Below are 23,461 nucleotides of genomic sequence, written 5' to 3'. Positions count from 1 at the left end.
GCTGCAGTGATGCCTGCTCGGGGACGGAGCAGAACTGCAAAGCATGCTGAAGGCAGGCCCCTGCTCCCAGGCGGTGGGGAGCAGGTCGGATGGAGGCTGAAGGGCCATGGTCCAGGCAGCAAGGGGGACAAGCCCAGAGCACAGATGGAACAGATGGAGAGGTGGGTGTTTGGGCAGAATCTCTGGGCAGTGGTGACCCTTAGCTGAGGGTTGAGAGGGACAGGATCTGGGAGCAAGAGACCCTGCCCCTCCAGACTCCAGGGACGCTGGAGTCACAGGACCCAGAGCCAGGCTGGACCTGGGCCCGGAGAGCCCCACTGGGGAGGGTCCTGGCTGGATCCGAGTGTGAAGCAGGGTGGGTGGAGTCCAGTGCCAGCTCCAGAGTGTCTGTTGGTCTTCCCTGGGGTTGGGCCACTTCTCAGCACAGTTTGGCTGACCCTTGTCCTCAGGCCCCTCAGTCCATGACTGGGACCCTCCCTGCCACCAGCCACCCACCAATGGCGAGAGTCCCGGGACCGGAAGGCAGAGGATCCCCAGGATCTGGATCCACCTTCAGCTTTCTCATCAGCCCGGCCCAGTGCCACCCTGCAGGCCTCTGACTAGGGAGCCCTGGGAGAGGTGCCCCAGGGCAGGAGGGGGTTGAGGAGCCCTGTGCTCCCCTGCCCCCAGCCCACCTTCTCCCAGTAGGGCTCACTGAGAGGCCACAGGGTCCAGAAAGGGGGGCAGCGCGGCCAGCCAGGGGTAAGCGTCATTTCTTGATCTAGAGAGTAGTCAGGGCAGCTCCCCTCATGGCCTGGGAGTGGGCTGAGGCCTCTGCTCTCCGGAGGAACATGCCCGTATTTGCCTCCCCTCCCCAGGGCCAGGCCAGGGCTGAGAACCAGGCCTGTGCACCCATACAACACATGGCGCCCACACAGGTGTGCATAGCACCCACACATGGCTCACACACACATGTATAGCATGGCCACGGTCTCGACCAGTTTGCCTGTCCTTACTGTCCCCTTAACCTTTGTCTATACGATGCCAAGGAGCCCCCGGGGTGGGGAGCACACAGCACCCCCAGGCAGGGAGCTCTACAGCAAGGAAGGACACTGGGTTCCCATCACTCCAGCTCCAGCCTGGACAGGAGACTGTGCCCCAGGGCTCTGCCAGGCCAAGGGCAGACACCGCCAGGCCGGTGAGTGGGGAGAGAAACTGGCTGGTGCAGGTGAAGAAGTGGGGACTCAGCAGCTCTCGGGTTATGGCCCCGGGGGCATGAGCAGAGTGAGCTACTGGGGGTCCGGGACAGCTTCTGTCCTCCTTCACGCTGGTGGGTCCTCAAGGGCAAGGGGAGGGGAGCATCTCTCTGATGCGTTGGAGCCCCACCCACCAGCATCAAAGGGTGGCCTGGCTTAGCCCTGAAAGGGGGGCAGGCAACCCTTCCCTGCCCAGAGTCCCAGCCCAAAGACATGGGGTTGGAGCTCCTATTGCTCCTCCGATGGAGTGGGCCACATCCCAGCTCCTGTCCTGGAGCCCTTCCCTCTGGAGCCAGTGGGCAGTGAAGGTCTCCAAGGACTGGCTGGGGACACAGGAGTGCTGCTCTGCCCGCTCCCAGGGCTGGAATGTGGGAAAGGAGACTACTGTTGGGGGTTTTTACATTTGCTTGACCAGTTCACTTGTGGGGGCGGTGGCTGAGCCCTGCTCTGATGGGAACCAGCTGTGGGAGGAACGCTGTCTAGACGGGAGCAGGCCATGTCTCCCTGCTCACGTCATCTCCCAGGGAAGACCTGGCAGCTCTGCACCTGGAGTAACTAAGGACCATGTCTAGGGCTCCGTGGGCCAGTGGTGGCTTCACGGTCACTGCCCAGAGGCCTGTCCTCAGGCCCAGGCAAACTGCTCCCCCACCTGGCTTTCCCTGTGCAGGGCCACCCGTCTGGTCCCTGAGCCCGTGAGGCCCCCTGAGCAGGCACCCCCACTTTGGTACAGTCACACTGCTCTCAGCCTGCTCCATCTACCTGCTCTCAGGAGTGAGGAATAGTTCTCCCACCCCAGGTCTCCCAGGGACACAGGCTTTGTACCTGCCCCATGAGCTGAGGGGGGTTTCTGGGAAGGACCAGAGAGGCCCGTGTGGGGAGTGACAGCTACCCTTGCAGCACAATCCAGGAAGGGACACGTGGGTGAAAGGAACTGGCTGATGGGAGAAAGACTAAGTACAGGTGGGGACATGAGGGTGGAATGAGCAGGCCAGTGGGGGATAAATGAGATACAAAAGGGGACATAAAGGTGGAAGGAGTAGGTTATTCAGGGACAAGTAGGATAGAACAGAGGACGTGGGGATGAAAGGAGCCAGGCTGTAGGGTCAAATGGGTGACAGAGGCGACCTAGTGTGGAAGGAACAGGTCATGGGGGACAAGTGTGTACAGGAGGGGACATAAAGGTGGAAGATCAGGCTTGTAGGGCAGCTGGGGTATGAAGGGATATGGGGTAGATGGAGCAGACCCTTGGGGACAGTTTGGATACAGGAGTATACATAGGGTTAGAAGGAGCAGGCCTGTGGGGACACGTGGGTGGAGGAGGGACATGGTGTAGAAGGAGCAGGTCAGTTGGGGACAGTTTGGGTATAGGAGGGGTCATGGGGAGCAAGGAACAGGCCTTAGGAACAGTTTGTTTTGGAAGGAGCTGGCCTATGGGGTGGGAGTTTAAGCTAGTACAGCCTTTGTTTTTCTTAATCCTCATCTGGGAAAATTTTTCCCATTGATTTTTAGAGAGAGTGGAAGGGAGAGGTAGAGAGAGAGAGAGAGAGAGAGAAGAGAGGAGAGAGGAGAGAGAGGAGAGGAGAGGAGAGGAGAGACATCAATTGGTTGCCTCCCACACACGTCCCCCAGGGATTGAGCCTGCAACCCAGCTGCATGTCCTTGACCCAGAATCAAACCCGAGACCCTTCAGTCTGCTGGCGGACGCTTGTACAGCCTTTTTAGGGGAATCTGTCCATCCACCTCTAACTATGGTGACATTCCTATAAGCCAATGTATTTAAAAAATGCATCCCATTGGAATATGTGTTGGTGTGCAGAATGGGGCATTGTCCGTATAGTGGAAAGTTGTTGAGATAGTTGATAGCTGTAAGAAGGCTGTGCCGGTTATGCAGAGCATCCCTCTGTGTGTTGAGTGGGCTCTCAGCCCATTTCACCTGTGTCTGCACGTAACCACCCTCCTCCATGGGGTGGGTTGGCGGGGCCTCACCCTGGTCACACATCCTGGAGGAGCCTGGACAGTCTTGGCTGCGTGGCTGTGGTGCTGGAGTGAACCCACCTGGGCTGGGCCTCCCTGGCTTCATAGGGAACGGATTAGGGGGATATCCGCGGACACCGCTGCCGGCCCCTAGGCACAGCCACCCCAGGCCGGTGGCAGACCAGCTGCCCACAGGGAGCAGAGCGCAGCTCAGGTCAGCACGCACCTGACCCGGCCAAGGCCCTTCCTCACCCCTGAGCGCTGTCGGGAGAGGGGGTGGCACTGCCCCCCGCCTTCAGAGACTGGGGGCGGGGAGCCAGACCCTGCGCCGAGGAGCTCCCATCTGCTGGCACACTGGCCATGTGGATCCCAGGGGACAGTGGTCACTGATACTCCCTGTAGCCAGGTGGGCCTTCTGGGCGCAGCACGCAGGAGTCCAGGCTTGCATTTGGACAAGCGCAAGGACCTCTGGCCCCTCTGCCAGCGGAGAGCCTTCATCTCCCAAAGTGGAAGCTGCCCTTGCAATTACATTGTGGCCATGGGGTCTTGTTATCACCGCTGTCCAGGTCCCGCCCCCGAGGCCCCGAGTAAAGGCCCTGTGTTGGGGAGCACACAAGACTTGGTTGGAAAGTTGTAAGGAGGACATTCTGAGAAAAGGGGAGTGTGTGGAAGGCCGCCTGCTCTGTTTATCGGAATTCTGACTTAGGGAAGACTTATGGGAGTGCTGAAGGCGTGCCCCTAATTATTCCTTGACCTTTCCAAGCAAGTCTGTGCAGGTGCAGACCCCCGGGTGTTTACTGGAATCCTTATGCTTAATCTTTTGGGTATCCTTGCTTTAAAGACACTACAAACACATGTATCTTCCCAATATTACTGACCCTGCTGATTGTATCTAAAAGATAAACTTTATCTCAAACTGCTGTTACAATAAAAGGCTAACGAGGCAGGCAATGGAGGCTGCCTGGCTTCTTCAGCTGTCCGTCCCTTAGCCTTCTCTTTCACAGTGAAACTGTTGGAGTAATCCACTCATCCACCGTTCAGGGGCTGCTGGTCAGCCCTGCAGCCCTGCTGGAGTCTAGTGGTAAACTCACCCGGGGGAGGTCAGGCGGCCACCTTCTCATACCACACACAAGAACAAGCTCAAAACGGAATAGAAACTTAATGTTAGACTCAAAACCATAAACATCCTAGAAGAAAACATAGGCAGTAAAATCTCGGACATTTCTCGTAGCAATATTGTTTCTGACATATCTCCTTGGGCAAGTAAAAAAAAAATAGACAAATGGGACTACACAAAAATAAGAATGTTTTTCACAGCAAAGGAAGCCATCAACAAAATGAAAAGACAGCCCACTGAATGATAGAACATATTCGCCAATGTTACATCTGATAAGGGGTTAATATCTGAAATTTATAAGGAACCTATAAAACTCAACACCAAAAAACAATCTAATTTGGAAAAGGGACTTGAATAGACCCTTCTCCAAAGAGGACATACAGATGGCCAATAGACATATGAAACGATGCTTAACATCACTAATCATCAGAGAGATGCAAATTAAAACCACAATAGCACCCCACACCTGTCAGTGCTATCTCTATATATAAAAGGCTAAGTGACTGACCGTTCGTCCGACCATCCGACTGACCAACCGGCCAGTACATATGACACGCACAACGTTTAAAAATAAACATTGACTTGCACATGCGCCATATATATAAAGCTCTCACACACATGTGTTTCGATCTGTTGAAATTATGGGATGAGAATAAATCTCATTTTATAGCGATATGAAAATATTTCTTCTAATTAATTTCCTTTCACTGTGCACGAATCCATGCACTGGGCCACTAGTAATCAATAAATAAACAACAAATATTGTGAAGATGTAAAGAAAAAGGAACCCTTGTGCCCTGTTGGTGGGAATGCAGATTGGTGCAACCACTGTGAAAAGTGGTATGGAGTTACCTCAAAAAATTAAAAACAGAACTGCCTTATGACCCAGCAATTCCACTTCTGGGAATTTATCCAAAGAAACTCGAAACACGAATTCAAAATAATATATGCACCGCTATCTTCATTGCAGCATTATTTACAATAGCCAAGATTTGGAAACAGCACAAGTGTCCACCAGTAGACGAATGAATAAAAAACTGTGGTACATTTACAAATGGAATACTACTTGGCTATAAAAGGAAGAAAAAATTGCCCTTTGCGACAGCATGGATGGACCTGGAGAGCATTATGTTAAGTGAAATAAGTTAGTCAGAGAATGACAAGTACCATATGATTTCACTCATGTGTGGAATCTACTGAACAAACTGAACTAACAAGCAAAATAGAGACAGACTCATAGATAGAGAGCCAGCTGACAGCTGTAACGAGGAGGTTGAGGGGCTGGGGCCAGGTGGAGGAATTGAGAGAAAAGAAGAGAGAGAAAACTCATGGACGTGGACAACAGTGTGGTGATTGCCAGGGGGAGAGTGGGTGAGGGGAAGTGGAGGAGAGTATGGGGGGATAAATGGTGATGGAATAAGCCTTGACTTGGGTGATAAACACACAATACAATATACAGATGATGTGTTGTGGAATTGTGCACCTGAAACCTGTATAATTTTTTTTAACCAGTGCCACTCCAATGAAGTCAATAAAAAGGAAAAAAGAAAATAACAAGTACTGGCTAGGATGTGGAAAATTGGAACTCTTGTACATTGTTGCTGGGAGTGAAAAATGGTGCCCCTGCTGTGGAAAGGTTGGTGGTTCCTCAAAAATTTAAACTTAGAATTATCATATGATCCAACCATTCTATGATATGTTCAAGAGTATGAAAGCAGACAAACAAACATGTATTTGTACACCCATGTTCATGATAGCATTAATCACAATATAAAACATGGAAACAACCCAGGTGCCTATGGACAAATGAACTGATACGCAAAATGTGGTCTATCCATACAATGGAATGTGACCTAGCTTTAAAAAGGAAGGGAATTCTGACACCGGCTACAGCTTGGATGGACCTTGAAGACACTGTGGTAAATGGAATAAGCCAGGCACAAAAAGACAACTATTGTACCATCCCCCTTATATGGAGTTTCTAGAATAGGGAAATTATAGAAACAGAAAATAGAAGTTTCCAGGGGCTTCAGTAGGGGGTAGCAGGAGTCAACAATAGGCACACAATTTCTATTTAGAAAGATGAAAAACTTCTGGAAATGGATGGTGGTGATGGTTGCACAGCACTGGGAATGCACTTAATGCCACTGAATTGAACACTTAAAAAGATTGTCAAAATAGTAAATGCTATGTGATGTGTATTTTACTGCAATGTATATTTTACTGTAAGGCAATTGACAATAAAATTCACTAAAACGAAAGAGGCTTTGTCCGGAAGGACGTCCAGAATGACGTCCGGAAGGTTGTTCGGCTGTCCGGTCTAATTAGCATATTATGCTTTTATTATTATAGATAGCTTTGTTGAATATAGGTTCTTGGTTAATAGTTTTTTCTCTTAGCACTTTGAATATTTTATTCACTGCCTTCTAGCTACCATTATTGGCTACTATGAATAATGTTTGGTATGTTTTATTTTGCCTTCATTTACCCCTTCTCCAATGTTTCTTTATGTAGATCCAAGTATCTCACCTATATAGTTTCCCCTGTTTTCCTGAAAAGTTTCTTGTAATATTTCTTGCAAATTAGGTCTACTGGTGACAAAACCCCTTAATTTTTGTTTTTCTGAGGAAGTCTTTATTTCTGTTTCACTTTTGAAGTATAATTTCAGTGAAAATAGAATTCTAGATTAGTGAGATTTCTTCTTTCCACGTTTTAAATATTTTCCTCCTCTCCTCTTGCTTGCTTGGTTTTGAGGCAAAGTCTGATATAATTCTTACCCTTTATCCTCTATAGGTAGAACCTTTCCCCTCTAACTTTTTTTTTAAGACTTTCTCTGTCTTTAATTTTCTGCAGTATTGAGTATAATATGGCTAGGTGTAGACTTTTTTGTTATTCATCCTGTTTGATGTTCTCTGGGGTTCCTGGATCTGTGGTTTGGTGTCTATCATTAGTTTTGGAAAATTCTCAGACATTGTTGCTTCAATTATTTCTTCTGTTCTTTTCTCTCTTTTCTTTCCTCCTGATATTCCCATTATGTGTATGTTGCATCTTTAAAAAATATGTGGTTTTTTGTTACTCCTCACCTGAGAATATTTTTTCCATTGCTTTTTCAGAGAGAGTGGAAGGGAGGGAGGAAGAGAGAGAGAGAAACATTGGTGTGAGAGAGACACATCAATTGATTACCTCCCACATGCACCCAGACTAGGGACAGGGAGCGACCCTGCAACCCAGGTAGGTTCCCTGACCAGAAATCATACCCAAGACCCTTTGGTGCACAGGCTGACGCTCTAACCACTGAGCAAAGCTGGCCATGGCTGTGTTGCACCTTTTTTATTGTCCCACAGTTCTGGGGTATTCTGTTCCTTTTCCTTGTTTCTATTTGCATGTCAGTATTAGAAATTTCTACTGGCATATCTTCAGGCTCATTGATTGTTCCCTTGGCCGTGTCCAGTTTACTAATGAGCTCATCAAAGGCAGTCTTCACTTCCATTTTCTTTTAATTCTATCTTAGAATTTCCATCTCTGCTTATATTTCCCATTTGTTCTTGTATGCTGTCTACCTTATCCATTAGAGGCCTTAGCATACTAATCACAGTGGTTTTAAAATTCCCCATCTTGTAACTCCAACATCTGTGCCATATCTAAGTCTGGTTCTGATGCTTTGTCTCTTCAAACTGTGTTTTTTCCCTTTAGTATGCCTTATACTTTTTTGTTAAAGCTGACAAGATACACCAGTAAAAGGAACTGAGGTAAAAACAATTTTGTGTGAGGTTTGTATGAGGTTTTGGATGCTGTAGCTGTCTTGTCAGAGGACAAACTTTGATCTTTGGGATTCCCCCAGAGACTTCTTAAGTATTGTCTGAGAAACATAGTTTTAAAAATTGTATTCCTATTATTACCCAGGAGTCATTTCAATGTGGTGGTGAGGTGTGGGGCAGGAGAGCATTCCATAATTCTATTGCTACTGGACAGAGACCGGCCCTGAGCAGATCTACCTCAGGCCGGCCTGTAGCGTGCGGGTTCTTGACTTTGTGTAGAAAAGATTTTGCATCAGGAGTCCAGATGGGTTTGAGAGTGTGTTTTTTAATTCTGGGGACAGTGAAACAAAGGAAGGACTTGGGGTAGAAGCAGCAGCAGGAGAGAGAATAGGCGTGGCTCTGCTTGGCTCCCTAGGAATGTTACAGGAAAGAAGTGAGCCTGGGCAGGGCTGCTGTGAGCTCACTGGGAAGGGAAGGTCACAGAGACAGAGTGAGCCTGGGTGGGGCTGCTTTAGCTCACTGGGAAGTCAGAGAAAGAGGACCTTGGAGACAGGATCAGGGGTGAGCCTGGGTGGAGTTGCCGCTGCCCACTGCTTCCCTAGCTGCAAGTCTCATGGAGACCCTTAGAATTAAGGAAGAAATAAAAAAATTTATGCCTGGGTAGGGGCATGGGGGTGCTCTAGAATGAGCCCGCCTTGAATCTTTGTCCTTAGGGCTTTCTATTCTTTTTTTTTTTTCTTCTCCCCTGTAGGGGAGAATCTTAGGGGAGGGTTTCAGTAGAATATTCATCAGCTTTTCAGGTGCATTTTAAATATGCTGATGCATCAAAATGAGTGTATAGGGGAGTTTTGGGTTATTCTTTGGACTGTTTTGCTTTTGTCCTAGGTCTGTCTGGCTTTAATGGGGTTATTACTATTTGTTCCCCGATCTCTGAATGCATATTATGATCTCTGAACGCATATGATCTCTGTCCCTGGGTTTAGCTGTCACAAATCGCATTAGTTGGGTCATTGTTCTCTTTTTTCCCCAGCCAGGGTGATTTAAGCTATGTATTTTCTGGTTAGGGAGAAAGATATATAAACCATTTGCTCTCAAGTGTCCTTGGTTGGGGAAGATGAGTTCTTGCGATTCACAAGCTGGCTGCAAGCTGCCCAAACTGTTCGGCCTTGTTTAATTTTCTTGTCTCAGTTTCCCCATTCCACTGGCCCAGGGATTTTCCTAGCTTCTTACTATCCTGCTATGAGCAGATCTCAGTATTTGTGGGCCTGTACCTTGAGCTGTGACCTTCACATGTGTTCTTCAGCTCCTCTTAGGTGGGACAAGAAAGATAAAGGGACTTGGGTGGGCTTTCCCTCCCCCAAGGTGGTCAGGCTCTGGTGGAATGATTTCTCCTCAGGGCAGGCCTTGTTAGAAGAACAGATGTTCTGGTGTACTCACAATGGCTACTTCCCCCAGCACTCTGCCTGAAGGAGTAAAGGATTTTTCTCCCATCTTCAGTGTGAAAACTTGGTGTGGCTCCTGGAGGTAAAACTCACAAAAGTGCAGGCTCTCCTGGAGTTTTGCACTCATTCTTGTCCACACTGAGCCTCCAGCATTTATCTGTTACTAGAAGCCCAGTGCATGAATTCGTGCACCAGTGTGGCCCCTCAGCCTGGCCTGCGGGATCGTGCCGAAACCAGCTCTCTGACATCCCCCAAGGGGTCCCAGATTACGAGAGGGTGCAGGCCAGGCCGAGGGACCCCACCAGTGCACGATCGGGGCCAGAGAGAGATGCGGGAGATTGGCCAGCTGGGGAGGGACCACGAGAGGGTTCCAGGGCATGTCCGACCTGTCTCGCTCAGTCCTGATTGGCCGCATCCCAGCAGCAAGCTAACCTATGGGCCAGAGCATCTGCCCCCTAGTGGTCAGTGCACATCATAGCGAGTGGTTGAGCAGCCTTAACATATCATTAGCATATTATGCTTTGATTGGTTGAACAGATGACTGGATGACTGGACACTTAGCATATTAGGCTTTTATTATATAGGATAGTTCAGGGTTTCCTGCCCCAGGACTGGCTTCCCAGGACGTTTCTGCTCATGGGTTTCTCTCTGGTAAGTTATGATTCTCTAGGTCAGTGATGGGCAACCTTTTGAGCTTGGTGTGTCAAACTTCGCCAAAAAACTGAGCATAACTTGGGTAGTGTGTCACTTTGAGGAAAAAACATTATTTTGCAAATGTTTCATCCTCAGGAGCAGCAAATGTTTCATCCTCGGCATGCGGCCGCTGCGCGTGTCATCAGAAATGGCTACGCGTGTCAGTGCTGACACGTGTGTCATAGGTTCACCATCACTGCTCTAGGTTCACCTCTGTCTCTCTGGTTTTGGGGGTTTGCCCTATGACCTCATTTCTCTAAAGGATCAAAGAAGAGTTGTTGATTTTCAGTTTGTACAGCATTTAACTTGTTAGGATGGAGTGCGACTTCCCAGGTCCTCATATGTCAGAACAAAACATATATATTTTCTATATATGAAGTCATGTCATCTGCAAATAGAGACAATTTTTCTTCCTTTCCAATTCCAATACCTTTTGTTTCTTTTTCCTGCCTGATTGTTCTAGCTAAAACTTCTAGTGTTGTGTTAAGAAGAGTGTTGAAACTGAGCACCCTTGTCTTTTTCCTGATCTTAAAGGAAAATCTTTCAGCCTTTCACCGCTGAGTACAATGTTAGTTATGGGCTTATTATATATGACCTTTGTTATATTAAAATATGTTCTTTATCTGCTTACTTTGTTAAGAGGTGGTTTGTTTGTTTTTTAAATCATGAGTAAATGCTGAATTTTGCCAAATGATTTTTATGCATCTATTGAGATGATCATATGATAATTTTCTTTCATGCTATTAATATGATGTATCACATTTAATTGACTTGCATATGTTGAACCATTCTTGCATCCTAGGGATAAATCTCCCTGATCCTGGTGCATTCACCATGATCCTTTCAATGTGCTGCTGAATTAAGTTTGCTAGTATTTTATTGAGAATTTTTGCTTTTATATTTATTTATATGTATTTTTCTTAGTAGTCATTTTTAAAAATATATTTTTATTGATTTCAGTGAGGAAGGGAAAGTAAGAGAGAGAAACATCAATAATGAGAGAGAATCATTGATTGGCTGCCTCCAGCATGCCCCCTACTGGGGATTGAGCCTGCAACCCAGGCATGTGCCCTTGACCAGAATCGAACCTGGAACCCTTCAGTCCACAGGCTGATGCTCTATCCATTGAGCCAAACCAGCCAGGGTTAGTAGTCATTTTATTAAAAAATTAACAGTTTATTACAATACGATCCACATTAAGATACAGCTCAGCCATTTAAAGTGTACAATTCATGATCTTTTGTAGATTTCATTATTAATTTTTAAAACTGGTAAAATATATATAGCATAAGGTTTGCCATTTAACCATTTTAAGTTTATAATCCAATGGCATTAATTTCATTATATTCACAATGTTGTACACCATCACTATTATTTATTCCCAAAACTTTTTCATAATCCAGCCAGAGCCTCTAACTCTTAAGAAACAAGTCCCTATTCCCCTTCGCCAGCCTCTGGAAACCTCTATTCTACTTCCTGTTTGAATGAATTTGCCTATTCTTGGAAACTTATATAAATGGGATCATACATTATTGACCCTTTTATATCAGGTTTATTTCACCAAGCTAGTTTTTTAAGGCTAATCTGTGTAGTAACATATATTAGAACTTTGTTCATTTCTCTCAATTTTTGTTGTGGTAAAATACACATAACAAAATTTACCACCTTAACCATTTTATATATATATATATATATATATATATATATATATATATATATATATATATATATATTGATTTCAGAGAGGAATGGAGAGGGAGAGAGAGATAGAAACATCAATCAATGATGAGAGAGAATCATTGGTTGGCTGCCTCCTGCATGCCCCACACTGGGGATTAAGCCTGCAACCTGGGCATGTGCTCTGACTGGGAATCGAACTGTAATCTCCTGGTTCATAGGTTGAAGCTCAACCACTGAGCCACACCAGTTGGGCCCAGCTTAACCATTTTTAAATTTATTCCCATTATTGTACAACCATTGCCACCATGAACTCTTTCATTTTTGCACAATTAAGCTTCTATAGCCGCTAAATAACACTTCCCCATTGTCTCCTGCTCCGAACCCCTAGCAACCACCACTATACTTTTTGTCTTTATGATTTTGACTACTCTAGGGACCTCATATAAATGGAAACAGACAACATTTGTCTTTTTGTGACTGGCTTATTTCACTTAGCACAGTGTTCTCAAATTTCATCCATGTGTTGCATGTCAGAATTTGAAGGTTGAATTGTATGCATATACCACATTTTGATAACCCTTCATTCATCAATGGACACTTGGGCTGTTTCCATGTTTTAGGTATTGTGAATATTGCTGTTATGAACATGGCTATACAAATATCTCTTCAATATTCTATTTTCAAACCTTTTGAGCACATACTCAGAAATGGAATTGCTAGATCATATGGCAGTTCCATTTATTTTTTTACTTTCTACTTTCATTTTATTTTATTTATTTATTTTTCAAAAATCTTTATTGTTGAAAGTCTTACATATGTCCCTCCTCCCTCTCCCACTGACCTCCTGCAGCCCACCCCTATCCCCCACCCCAGTCCTTCACCACTCTATTGTCTGTGTCCATGGGTTATGCATATATGCATATAAGTTCTTTGGTTGATCTCTTGCCACCCACCCACCCTCCTCCACCTTTCCTCTGAGATTCAACAGTCTGTTCCATGCTTCTACTTCTCTGGACCTATTTTGTTCATCAGGTTTTTTTGTTCATTAGATTCCACATATGAGTGAGATCATGTGATACTTAACTTTCTCTGACTGGCTTATTTCGCTCAGCATAATACTCTCCAGGCCCCTCCATGCTGTGCAAATGGTAAGAGTTCTTTCTGTTTTACAGCTGCAACAGTTCCATTTTTAATTTTATTTTATTGTTTAAAGTATTACAAATAGTAGTACATATATTTCCTTTTTTTCCCCATTGAACTTCCCCTAGCCTCCCCTATCCCCTGTCACATGCCCTCATCCCACCCCATCCCCAGTGTCTTGTGTCCATTGGTTGTGCTTATATGCATGCATACAAGTCCTTCGGTTGATCTTTTTCCCCCCCTCCCCAACACTCCCCAGCCTTCCCGCTGTAATTTGACAGTCTGTTCAATGCTTTACTGCCTCTATATCTATCTTTTTGTTCATCAGATTATAATATTCTTTATTTTCCATAAATGAGTGAGATCATGTGGTATGTTTCTTTCATTGCCTGGCTCATTTCACTCTAGGTCTATCCATGCTGCTGCAAATGGTAAGAATTCCTTCTTTTTTACCGCAGCGTAGTATTCCATTGTGTAGATGTACCACAGTTTTCTGATCCACTCATCTGCTGATGGGCACTTAGGCTGTTTCCAAATCTTAGCTATGGTGAATTGTGCTGCTATGAACATAGGGGTGCATATATCCTTTCTGATGGGTGCTTCTGGTTTCTTGGGATATATTCCTAGAAGTGGGTTTACTGGGTCAAATGTGAGTTCCATTTTTAGTTTTTTGAGGAAACTCCATACTGTTCTCTACAGTGGCTGCACCAGTCTGCATTCCCACCAGCAGTGCACGAGGGTTCCTTTTTCTCCGCATCCTCGCCAGCACTTGTTGTTTGTTGATTTGTTGATGATAGCCATTCTGACAGGTGTGAGATGGTCCATTTTTAATTTTTGAGGAACTGATTTATTTACTGTTTTCCATAGTGGCTACACCATTTTACATTTCCACCAACAGTGCACACATCCTCATCAACATTTGTTATTTTCTGTTTTTTTAAAAAAATTCTCATTATGGTTGTGTTTTCTTGTATTGTGAATTTTACTTTGTTGGTGCTGGATATTTTTTATTCCTACTCATCTTCCTGAACCTTGATCTGGGGTGTGTTTAAATTACTTGACTACAAATAGTTAGAACTTTCAGGTCTTGCTTTTACAATTTGTTAGGTGGGTCTGGGACAGTGCTCAGTCTAGTGTTAATAATTCCTTGGCACCCAGCCCCCAGCCAGCATGGCTCAGTGGTTGAGCATTGACCCATGAACCAGAAGGTCACGGCTCAATTCCCGGTCAGGGCACATGCTCGGGCTGCAGGTTGGATCCCCAGTGTGGGGCGTGCAGGAGGCAGTCGATCAATGATTCTTTCTCATCATTGCTGCTTCTATCACACTCTCTCTCCCCCTTCCTCTCTGAAATAAATAAATATGTTAAAAAATAAATAAAAATTCCTTGGATGCTGAGGTGAGAACTCACGAGCCCTCTCCCCAGTGCCCTGTGTATTAGGAGCTTTTAGTGGTTGGTGGAAACAGGCATTATTCCCAGCTCAATCCACGCACTGGATACTGATCCCTCTCCTTCTTTGGGAAGACGCTTTACCAGCTTTGGGCAGTTTTCTCGCATACTTGTGCTGATCAGGTTCTGCTGAGCCAGCAGAGACAGAGCTCTCTCTGTGCAGCTCCTGCCCCTCTGGTCCTCTGTCCTGAGAACTGAAACCATTTTGATCTCCTCGACTCAGGTGCTCCTCCAGGCTCCATCTGGGCTCTTCCGCTTGCTGTGGTCTGGGAGCTGAAACAGTCCTGTAGCGAACTCCATTTATTTTCTGTTTCTCGGGGATCACATTATTCATGGCCTGATGTTCCGATCTTGAAAACCAGTTTCCTGTATTTATTATTTCTGTGTTTTAGGTTGTTTCAAATGGGAGATAAATCTGGTCCCTGTTATTCCATCTTGGCCAGAGGTAGAAGGTTTTCTTATTATTTTATTTAAAACAAACTCAAACCAAAAATAGCACTTGTTACTTTTTGAAATTTTATCTTTATTCTTGAAAGTATTACAGTTGTCCCCCATGTGTTCTTTTAAAATGCACACGTATGGCACTAAAGTAAATTCATGATCCTTTTTGAATTTGCCTCTTTTTCTTCCCGTTCCAGGCAGTCTCTTCTGACTCATCTTCCCATCGATGGAGTCTCTCCTCACCTGTGTCTAGACTGTTGTAAAGCTACTCAATGAGTTCTGAATTTTTATTTTTGTGTTTTTCATTTCTGGAAGTTCTGTTTGGTTCTATTCTGGAAATTCTTTCTCAAGTCTTCTTTGTGGAATACATAGTTTCCAGTTGTTGCAGAAATTTACCAGCCTGATTTTACCCCCTTAAACACAACAAGCTCATTTGTCTCATAGCTTCTGGCTATTAATTCAAGCACCCCGAGTTCTTCAGGTCTGTGTCTCTGCTGGTTCTCCATCATGGTACATTATCTCACGTTTCTGGTCATCTTTGTTTATGTGCTGGAAAGCTATTTAAATACTTTTAGGCTCAGGGTAATATTACCATTATCCTAAGAGCAGTTTTGCTGGCTTCTGTCAGGCATAGGGCGCACTAGTCATCTGGAGTGACATTACACCAAGTTCAAGTTGAGATTTTCTGAGCCATTCAGATGATTCAAGGCTGGGCTGCTGTCCATAAGTGGGCTGCCTCACTGCTGACTCAGCCCTTGGGTGCATCCATTCTTGTCTCAGCCCAAAGCAGGTGTGGTTTGTTGTGGCCTACACTCACGGTGGATCCTGGCCTCCTACTTTTGTTTCCCTAACCTCAAAAGAGTGGGGAAAGTGACACAGAGTCAATTAGCTGCCATTTCTGAAAGGGCAGAACCAGCTTTGAATGCCTGACTCGCCGCTGGCCCTCCTTGCTCCCCTGGGTCTGTGATTTATCACCGTGCTTTAGACATTTCCTGCTCCTATGGAAATGACTGATGAATTTGTAGTCGTCTTCCCTGAGAGGCCCTTATTGCAATGTTTGTCATTAATGAAAACCTATTCATAATTTAAACTAAAAGATTAAAGTGTTGTCTTTGTCATTTACATTTATTTTTGTATAAAATGAGGTGGAGTTCTTTCATTTTTCCCCAGTGGGAGCCACTTTTCCAAGGACCATTAGCTGAATAAATTCTCCTCTCCACATTGATCTCCCATGTCACCTCAGGTATGTATCGAAGCTGCATGTATGTAAGGATCTAACCCTGGGCTCTCTTCCATCCAAGCATATGTACAACTATGCTTTAATTACTATAGCAGCATAATAAAATTTGGTATTTTTTTCTTTACTGATTAAGGTATTACATATGTGTCCTTATCCTCCCATTGTCTCCCCACCCCCCTGCTCATGCCCTCACCACCCCCCTGGTGTCTGTGTCCATTGGTTATGCTTATATGCATGCATATAAGTCCTTTGATTGATCTCTCTCCCTTATCCCCACTCTTCCCTACCTTCCCTCTGAGGTTTGAGCATCTGATCGATGCTTCTCTGTCTCTGGATCTGTTTTTGTTCATCAGTTTATGTTGTTCATTATATTTCACAAATGAGTGGGATCATGTGATATTTATCTTTCTCCGGCTGACTTATTTCACTTAGCATAATGCTCTCCAGGTCCATTCATGCTGTTGCAAATGGTAGAAGTTCCTTCCTTTTTACAGCAGCATAGTATTCCATTGTGTAGATGTACCACAGTTTTTTAATCCACTCATCTGCTGATGGGCATTTAGGCTGTTTCCAAATCTTAGCTATGGTGAATTGTGCTGCTATGAACATAGGGGTGCATATATCCTTTCTGATTGGTGTTTCTGGTTTCTTGGGATATATTCCTAGAAGTGGGATCACTGGGTCAAATGGGAGTTCCATTTTTAGTTTTTTGAGGAAACTCCATACTGTTCTCTACAGTGGCTGCACCAGTCTGCATTCCCACCAGCAGTGCATGAGGGTTCCTTTTTCTCTGCATCCTCACCAGCACTTGTCGTTTGTTGATGATAGCCATTCTGACAGGTGTGAGATGGTACCTCATTGTCATTTTGATTTGCATCTCTCAGATGATTAGTGACTTTGAACATGTTTTCATATGTCTCTTGGCCTTCCTTATGTCCTCTTTCGAAAAGTATCTATTTAGGTCCATTGCCCATTTTTTGATTGGGTTGCTTATCTTCCTTTTTTTTAAGTTATATGAGTTCCCTGTAAATGTTGGAGATTAAACCTTTATCGGAGATAACATTGGCCAATACTTTCTCCCATGCAGTGGTCTGTCTTGTTGTTTTGATGATGGCTTCTTTTGCTGTGCAGAAAAAATTTGGTATCTTGAAGGGAAAATTTATCTTCTGCATTCTCCTTATATTTTACCTTTCCATAAGAATTGTAACATTCAAAACAAGTTTTTAGTGAACTTTTAAAAACTATGTAAATATTTTTAAAAAATAGTACTTTCTAGTCAGTTTAAAAAAATACACAAAGCTACCTTAGCAACACATGTTAAGGGCTGATTAGTGGGACAGGAATATTCCAAACTTAGCATACAGGCTTAGCTCTTATATCTTCTTATTCAGTTTCTGTTCTAAATAATGAAAACTGAGATATAGAGTGTTGCCAGCTATATGGGTGGGTCAGTATGGCTCTGCAATTTTTCCCCTGTCCACCAGCTGCACCCAACTCAAAGAGAATGCAGGTCTTGGCACTGCAGGCAAGCTCAGCCTCTGGAGACTGCACGCCTCTCTCTTCATCAAGAATTGAGAGGCTCACCCACCTTCCTCAAGACCCTCATTCCTGAGCCACTTTACCACCCATTTCCTCACCTTTTCAAAGGGCAGCTTTCTTCCCCAAGCACTCTTTACCTTCTGGCAGTTACATACACTGTCTGAGGGCCATCCACATGCATGAGGCTCCAGCCAGGGGGTTTAGGAGGGTTCAGCAAGCAAGTTCAGGGTGTCAAGAGCTGCAGAGGGCAAGACATGGGTGTGACAAGCCTCAAAGGGCAGTGGTCCTAAAGTCTGCTGGTGGCATGCAAGACATTCAAGGATCGCATGCAAAGAGAACAGTCTTACTGGACAGTGGTTACCTCTGAAATACTGATAGAATCCTGCATAGTGTATGAAATGAGAGACCCTAGGAATTTTGCATTTGACCTGCACCAACAGGACTCCATGAGTCTCTGCACACATGAGCGGGGCCACAGGAGCCATGTGAGAACGGAACAGTGCACCTTGAGATAAGAAGAGGCTCTAAGCGACACCACAGTGTGTTAGAATGGCAGCACTGGCTTTCTCTCTTGACTTAAAAGGAGGAACCAGAGATGATTTTCTCTCCCACTGAAAGGGTGAAAGAATAAATACCAACCAAAGCTAATCACTATAGAAATAAAGATAATGAGACACTGCATCAAATACACAATGCATTAAAACACTTAAAATGGGAATTTATAGATGCATAATATTTGTGATTAATATATACATTCCACCCCCAACTCATTATTCTCCATGAGCAACTAAGCCTCTGTATCAGCCAGTGTTGAAATTATTAGCCCAACATCAGGAGAAAATAACCTGAGGAAATGAGAAAGAATTATATCATTTGCTGTTTTTTTAAAAAATATATATTTTTATTGATTTCAGAGAGAAGGAGAGAGAGATAGAAACATCAATGATGAGAGAGAATCATTGATTGGCTGCCTCTTGCAAGCTCCACACTGGGGATTGAGCCCGCAACCCACACATGTGCCCTGACTGGGAATTGAACCTTGACCTCCTGATTCATAGGTCAGTGCTCAACCACTGAGCCAAGCCAGCCCAGGTGAACTGTCATTTGTTGATGCTTTAAATATATAGTTCAATCCTAAGGAATCAATGTGGTTTAACTGGACTGGCAAAACAAACAAACAAACAAACAAACAACAACAAAACCACCAAAAAACAAAAACAAAGAGAGAACATTCAAATTGCTAAATGCAGAATGAAAGTGGAGTTACCACTATTAACTCTAACAATAAAAAGAATGAAAGAGAAACTAAAAGCAACTACACTAACAGATGAGATAACTTAGATGCACTGGATGAGATAACTTAGATGCACTTGACTAAAAAAGAAATACAAAATATTAATAGACCCACAACAAGTAAATAAATTGAATTAATACTTTAGAAACTTCCCATTAATAAATGCCCAGGCCCATATGGCTTTGATGGTAAATTCACCAGGCACCTAAAGAAAAATACCAACACTTCACAAGCTCTTCATAAGAATACAAGAGAAGGGAATACCTCTCAACTTATTCTTTGAGACTAATATTTCCATGACACCAAACCAGAAAAACACACACACACACACACACAAGAAAACTATAGACATTATCTTTTATAATACAGACACAAAAATCCTCAACAAAATACTATCAAAGTGAATCCCGTAAAATATTAACATGACCAAGTAGGGGATTTGTTCTAGGGATGCAAGGTTGAGTTAACATCCAAAAATTAACCAATATAGTTAACTGTATTAATGGGAAAAACCCACACATGATTATCTCACTGATGCAGAAAAAGTATTTGAAAAAAATCTAACACCCTTTCATGATTGAAAAAACAACAACCTTCCAATGAATTAGGAATATAATAAAGTTCCCTCAACCTGATGAAAAGCATGTAGGAAAATCCCACAGTTCACATCATAGTTAATGATAAAATATTGAAAGCTCTCCAACTAAGATCAGGAATATCAAGGATGCCTGTTCTTATTAGATGAGGAAAAGAAATGAAAGAAAGTTAAGGACTTTCAAGATGGCAGTGGAGTCGGTAGATCTTGTACTCACCTCCCCTCAGGACAAAACTGGAAGCACAACTAAATTGGGGAATAATCACCCTGAATAACCAACTGAGGGCTAGCTGAAGAGGAGTCTTATAATCAAGGATTTGCAGAACAAGCCATGTTAAGACTAGTAAGGGTGGAGATGCAATGAGCTGGGAGCAGTCCCATGGGTGGCAGCTGAGGTGCCAAAGGGATAACTCAGCTATAGGAGGTTTCTCCTGAAATGGTGGGACCTAAACACCAGGCCGGGCTCCCCAGCCCAGAGCACCAGAGCAAGGAAGAGATGTCTACATAGCCTCCGAATGTGAAAAGTGGCAAGATTTTTCTGTCCACCAAGGAGAGGTAGAGTCCATAGCCACCCTCTTAAAGGGCTATCATGCAAAATTTTGTTCATAGACACTCACCCTAAACTTCAGTGGAAGGAGACCAGTGCAGACTGAAGTCACTTGAGGAGATTCTGGGATTTGTGGCTCTGGGGAGAAACATGTGTGGACAGCTGCCAGGATCCCTGTACTGAGTCATTCTTGGATACTAAAGTTGCCATCCTTCTTGGGTGGTGCAATCTCTTCTGAGCAGCATCAGCCTGGGGGAAAACAATTATCCCATCTTCAGGAATCCCTCTGGCCCCACCCTGCAGATCTTAAGTCCTGCTGAGTAGTCAGCAGCATAGGCTGCAGTGTTGAAGTTTTGGCGTACTCAAGGGGTATCAGTGAGTGGATTTGGAGTGGGGCCATTCCCCCCACTTTTCTGTGAACCCAACTGATGCTTCTCCCTCACAGGAGATATGATAGAAACACCCTCCCAGCTTCTGGCAGACCCAACCTCTGGGTTCCAGAGGCCCCACCCACCTGACTACTAGGGGTTCTGCCTGCTGAGGTCAGGGCAAAATCTAGGACAGACTCAGTTGTCTGGCTCTGGGGCAAGAGATCACATCCACCATCTTCCCTGAAGTATATATGGCACTGTCTCTTTACAGGAGATCAACTAGCCCCATCCCCCCAATTCTGCCAGAGGCTCTTTCAATGACTGAGCCTAATAGGCAGCCAGCAGGCAGAGGCAGATTCTGGGGTACCTTATGACATTTTTTTACCTGACCTGGGGCTTGGTGCTAATAAAACCCAGTCTTGGAGTGTAGCTTGGTCCTTTTTGTGCACAGCCAACCCCAGCAGAGGCAGCTACAAACTCACTTGTAGCTTCACACAGGTTGCTGAGAGCCAGGCACAGACAGCATCTGACATTGGCCTGCACCAGAGTTCCTCCAAAGAGGCCCAAAACCAGCACACCAAGTGGCCAGTTTCAAACAACATTGAAGCAGGATCCAACAAACTTCACAAACAACATATCCAATGGGAGATTGCAGCAGGCACTAAACTGCTGAGGGAAATTCCTCTTTATTCTTTTTTAATTTTTAAATTTGTTTCTTTTTTATTTATTTACTAGAGGCCTGGTGCACAAAATTCTTGCACGAGGCGGGGAGGGGTCCCTCAGCCCAGCCTGTGCCCTCAGGGGATGTCTGACTGCTGGTTTAGGCCTGATCCCCGCATGTTGGACATCCCTCTCGCAATCTGGGACGCTGCATGCACCAGTGACCATACTTTTCATGCAGGTGAAAGGCATCTTGCTGTTGTATGGGCAGCTACACTTTTTTGCCCTGATTATAAAAAGTAGTACATAACATGATCCTTCTGAGGCAGTAGTACCATTTTCCCCATCTTTATGGGTGGAAAAACTGAAGCAGAGAGAAGTTAAGTAATTGGCTTTGTCACACATTTATAAGTGTCAGAATCAGGGCTGACCACAAAATGTGCAAGCCAGAGTCCATGCATGTCATTGCTGCATCATCCTGTTTTTTCATTGTTAGAGTAGCCTTGCCAGGTTTTAATTTTAAATATATTTTATTGATTTTTTACAGAGAGGAAGAGAGAGGGATAGAGAGTTAGAAACATCGATGAGAGAGAAACATCGATCAGCTGCCTCCTGCACACCCCCTACTGGGGATGTGCCCGCAACCAAGGTACATGCCCTTGACCGGAATCGAACCTGGGACCCTTGAGTCTGCAGGCTGACGCTCTATCCACTGAGCCAAACCGGTTTCGGCCAGGTTTTAATTTTAAATCTAAGAGACTATTCCCAATATATAGGGTAGGGTCCCTAGGCCTGGCTGGCGATCAGGGCTGATCTGTGGGGAAACTGGCAGGCGGGGCAATTGGGGAGCCCCTGCTTGCACCTGCCTTGGCACACTACCCCCTGATGGTCAGTGTGCGTCATAGCGACTGGTCGTTCTGCCATTCGGTCGATTTGCATATTAGGGTTTTATTATATAGGATTCTTTTTTTCTTTTTCCTTTCTCATCCCTTTTTCTTTTTTTCTTATTCTTTAGTCCTCTTATCTTTTCTTATTCTTTCTTTCTCTCTTTTTTGGTCAGCACCTGCAGCTAGCATCGTGTGGTCAGGTTGAGCCTCACAGTCAGACAGCCTGAGGGTTGATTCCATGCAGGAATGAGCCAAAGGCAATCAACACTCAATTACAACAAGAGGACTGACATAACTCGCACAAGGGATATTCCTAGAGCACCTGCCTCAGGAGATCAAGGAGACTGCAGGACTAGGTCCCCCAGGATACCTACTACATAAGACTTGGAGTCAAAGCAGATCTATCTAATACATAGAAACAAACACAAAGAGATATCCCAAATGGGGAAACAAAGAAACATGTCCCAAATGAAAGGAAGAATCTCCAGAAAAAAAGAACTAAGTAAAATGGGGGCAAGCAAACGATCAGATATAGAGTTCAAAGAAATGGTTATAAGGATGATCAAGAAACTTAGAACTAAACCATGAAAAAGAACAAGTCAGAAATGAAGAATACAATATATGACATCAAGAACACTGGAAGATCGTAGGCCAGTGTGGCTCTGTCATTGGAACATCAGCCCATGCACTGAAGCGTCACCAGTTTAATTCCCGGTCAAGGACCCATTACCAAGTATACAGATTCAATATGAGGCCCTGGTCAGGGTGCATGCAGGAGGCAACCGATTGATGTGTCTCTCTCACATCGATGTTTTTCTCTCTCTCTCCCCCTCCCTCCTTCCATCCTTCCACTCTCTTTAAAAATCAATGGAAAAAATATCCTTGGGTGAGGATTAACAACAACAAAAATGAATATTTTGGAAGGCAAAAAAGAATACATTGAAAAGAATAAAAGTAGTTGGATGAAGCAGATGATGAAATTAACAATTTGGAATACAAGGTAGAAAAGAACACCCAAATCAGAGCAGGAAAATGAAACAAAACAAACTTTGGGACAATATGAAGTGCAACAACATCTACATCATTCAGGTACCAGAGGAGAAGAGAGAGAGCAAGGGACCAAGAACCTATTTGAAGAAATAATGACCCAAAACTTCCCTAACCTAGTGAAGAAAAAGATCTGCAAGTCAGGAAGCACAGAGAGTGCCAAAAAGATGAACCCAAGAGGCCCACACCAATAAACATCATAATTAAAATGGCAAAGGCAACGACAAGGAGAGAATCTTAAAAGCAGCAAGAGAAAAGCAGTTACTTACAAGGGAGTGCCCATAACACTGCCATCTGATCTTTCAACAGAAATCTTTCAGGCCAGAAGTGATTGGCATGAAATATTCACAGT

At 44.5% G+C, this 23,461-nt stretch overlaps 1 pseudogene across 1 annotated transcript in view; it reads right to left on the bottom strand.

The window, feature by feature from the left end:
- Positions 1-14,822, bottom strand: part of LOC307100240 (zinc finger protein ZPR1-like) — a 36,152-nt pseudogene extending 21,330 nt beyond the window's left edge. The window contains exon 1 of the transcript in view: positions 14,573-14,822. The product of the transcript in view is annotated as a zinc finger protein ZPR1-like (transcript). The remainder of the gene's footprint in view (positions 1-14,572) is intronic.
- Positions 14,823-23,461: the final 8,639 nt, after the last annotated feature.

Source organism: Cnephaeus nilssonii (genome assembly GCF_951640355.1).
Source record: "Cnephaeus nilssonii genome assembly, chromosome: 5".
Lineage (NCBI taxonomy): Eukaryota > Metazoa > Chordata > Mammalia > Chiroptera > Vespertilionidae > Cnephaeus > Cnephaeus nilssonii.
The sequence above is the reverse complement of the archived record's forward strand: the minus strand, read 5'-3'. Positions and strand labels throughout refer to the sequence as shown.